The sequence below is a fragment of the Dryas octopetala genome, chromosome 1 (genome assembly GCF_963921425.1).
Source record: "Dryas octopetala chromosome 1, drDryOcto1.1, whole genome shotgun sequence".
In the NCBI taxonomy this organism is placed as follows: Eukaryota; Viridiplantae; Streptophyta; class Magnoliopsida; order Rosales; family Rosaceae; genus Dryas; species Dryas octopetala.
In genome coordinates, this window is record NC_141366.1 from 26,407,811 (window position 1) to 26,411,365 (window position 3,555).

General features: G+C 41.6%; 1 non-coding gene across 1 annotated transcript; it reads right to left on the reverse strand.

Annotated features, from left to right (window-relative positions):
• Positions 1-3,092: 3,092 nt before the first annotated feature.
• LOC147299461 (small nucleolar RNA R71) lies at positions 3,093-3,199 on the reverse strand. Its single transcript, XR_015120136.1, has one exon. It is a non-coding gene; the product is annotated as a small nucleolar RNA R71 (small nucleolar RNA).
• Positions 3,200-3,555: the final 356 nt, after the last annotated feature.

Below are 3,555 nucleotides of genomic sequence, written 5' to 3' on the forward strand. Positions count from 1 at the left end.
GAAGTCGAAATGGATAAGGAATCTCTCATTTTCAAGGAATCCTAGTTGCACCAGGAAATGTTAGTCAAAGTGAACTCTACAAATTCAAGGTTCCAGAAGCTTCTAGAAGGTGGTGGACATCCATGGAAATGAATGGAGGGAAGAAATGAATTTGAATTCAAATGGAAATGAGGGGCAAAATGGGAAGTCAAAAGTCAAGGGCCCATGGGCCTAAGGGATGCCGAACCAAGATGGGCCATGCATGCACATGCATGGGCCCAAACCTTAGCAGCCCAAAGTCCATGCGTAAAGAGCAAGATGGCGGCCCATGCATGCGCATGCATGCCATGCAAACCCTAGCAGCCAAGGAGCCTATGCGCAAGGTCCAAGACGCAAGCCCAAGGTGGAAGCCCATGGAGTGAAACCCTAGCCCATCTTGTGCAAGCTACTTCAGCCCAACACATGTGAGCCCAATGCACATCAAGGTCCAAGACCAGCAGCCCATGTGCAAGGGAGGAAGGCCTAGCTGACTTGCATACGCCACTTAAGCCCAAGAGGACAAGCCTTTGCCGCAAGCCCATAGCTAGAAACCCTAGCTTATGCCGCAAGCTACAAGGAGAAGAAACCCTAGCAGCCGCATGTCACTTTTTCCTTGCCTCTCAAGGATTGCACCTCTATATATATCCCCTTAATTCAGAACCCTAGGGACCTCACTTCTCACTTCCTACACTCCAGCCGAAATCTCTTTAGTCTTTAGTTTTATTTTTCTGTTCTAGGTTTTTAATTTCAGAATTTTAGTTTATTCTTGGGAGGACTAGCCGAAGGTTGAGAGAGAGAGAGAGAAGTGGCGTGGCTGCAGGGAAGAGCAACCCTAAGCCGCAAGCCCTAGCTCACCATAGCCGTGAGCCAATTGCTTGTGCAAGGTGCTTCTTCTTCCTTGTCTTGCCGCAGCCCCTTCCACTTGTTTCCTTCAATTTTTGTTCTAGTGTTCTATTTTATTGTTGGATTGTGCCTCTGAATATATTTAATTAAGTTTCTGAATTTATTCAGTTTGCCTTCTGATTTCATTTAATTCATGTTGCTGAGTTCAATTCGTTTATGCATTTAATTTCGTTAACTTTGCGTTTCTGATTTTATTATTAAGCATGAATTGGGATTTCATTATTGTTGGTTACTGTTTTTATTTATTTAAATTAAGTGTGTAGGTTAGTTATCATGTTAGTCGTAGGTCGATTAATGGATTTGCATGTTCTAACAAATCGTTTATCTGTCTCTTGGTCTGTTAGTTTGATGTTTGCATGTATTAAATTTTCACTATCTATTAGAACCCGTCAGTAGTTGTTTGCATCCTTTGACTGGCCACCTTAGGGTAATTGCATCTAGTTTATTTGTTAGGTTTAGCTGTGAAATAGTCAAAGACACTAAACCACAAGTAACAAGGGAATAAGGGATTATTCTTGGTAGTGGAGTTGGGCGACCTCTATAAGGAAATAGTCAAAGCTTATATGTTGTGCATGTTTGACGTTCTCATAAAACTTAATGACTCCTGCATGGGTAATAGCTGCCTTAGCTTGAACTAGGGAACATGTAGGTTAACTGGCTAAGGAAGGCCCAAGAAACTCTTAGTTTATGCATTAGGAGAACAATTGCGAGAAAGTAACTAGCCAAACCTTTTTAGCAGTCAAACTTTAATATGTTGTGTTCAAATTAACTGTCATTAGCCTTGGATGGTTATTGCATGCTTATCTGATTTGAAACTGAAAACTTAACATTGCAAGATAGAATAAAGGGTGTGTGCGTATGGTGATCTATGCGTGTGTTTCCATCTTCCAAAACCTCCCATTTAGTTATTCTAGTGATTAATTGCATTGATTTGTTGTTTATTAACCATTCCCTGTGGGATCGACCTCGTGCTTGTACGCTTTGCTACTGATGCGATTCGTGCACTTGCGAGTATACTTAGAATGAGATAATTGTTTATTTTGTTCTAAGAAAACACATCAACAGTAGGTTAACTGGCTAAGGAAGGCCCAAGAAGCTCTTAGTTTATGCATTAGGAGAACAATTGCGAGAAAGTAACTAGCCAAACCTTTTTAGCAGTCAAACTTTAATATGTTGTGTTCAAATTAATTGTCATTAGCCTTGGATGGTTATTGCATACTTATCTGATTTGAAACCGAAAATTAACATTGCAAGATAGAATAAAGGGTGTGTGCGTTTGATGATGTGTGCGTGTGTTTCCATCTTCCAAAACCCCCCATTTAGTTATTATATTGATTAATTGCATTGATTTGTTCATTATTAACCATTCCCTGTGGGATCGACCTCGTGCTTGTACGCTTTGCTACTGATGTGATTCGTGCACTTGCGAGTAAACTTAGAATGAGATAATTGTTTATTTTGTTCTAAGAAAACATTCAACAAGTTTTTGGCGCCGTTGCCGGGGAATGGTGACTAATATCAATGAATTGGTTTTATTAGTCATTAGAATTAGGTTATATTGGTTAGATTGCATTTTTGGTTAATTTTTAGTTTTTAATAAATGCCATGCCTTTATAAGCATTCTTTCTACTGATTGTGTGTTTTTCTCTTGATTAGGTGTGTTTATGAACCCTGAACTTGTTGCAAGGTTGGAGAGGCTCAAAAAGGAAACTTTAGGTATATCTCCAGGCAGCCCTCTACCTAGCGCATCAGATTCGAGTAGTGAGGAGACTGGAAGTGTCGACATGGCTGAGACATATGAGATGGTGCCGCAGCCCTTGAGCCATTTTTCAGCACCTTCACTGCCCGCTCAACCGTCTTGCATTCGTTATGCAACCATAGCCACTGATTTTGAGATCAAGAGTGGTCAAATTCACTTGTTGCCGAGCTACCATGGGCTGAATGGGGAGGATCCGATCCACTTTTTGAAGGAGTTTTTCAGGGTTTGTGAAGCCGCACAATTGAGGGGTCTGAATGCCGATTAGTACCGTTTGAGGATGTTCCCTTTTAAATTTGCACTTAAGGACAAGGCAAAGAGGTGGTTGTATTTGCTGCCCAGTGGTTCCATTTCGACATGGGATGATCTTTCGAGCAAGTTCCTGAACAAGTTTTATTCCATTTCCAAGACGAATTCGATTCGGAAGGAGATTCTTGGATTTGTGCAGAAAGCGGAGGAGCCATTCCATGAGACTTGGGATAGATTCAATGAGTTATTTACTAGCTGCCCACACCATAACTTATCTCCTTGGTATGTGATTTGCTGTTTTTATCAGGGATTATTAGAGAGGGATCAAGCCAAGGTGGATTCGGCATGTGGTGGTGCGTTTATGTCAAAAACGGAGGATGAGGCTACAGACTTGTTTGAGTCACTTTCTTCGAGTTCTCAAGAGTGTGATTCCAATCGTTCAAGGGGAAGACCAAAGAGAGGGTTATATGAGGTGACTGATGTCCCAAACACCATGGAGGGATAGATTTTGGAAATCAAGACTATGGTGCAGAAGTTGTCTTTGGCTCAAGAGAAGCTGATGGGTATGCAAGAACAAGGGGGTGACGTGGAACACGTGAACCAGGTTGGGAGCTATCCTAGGGTGCCAT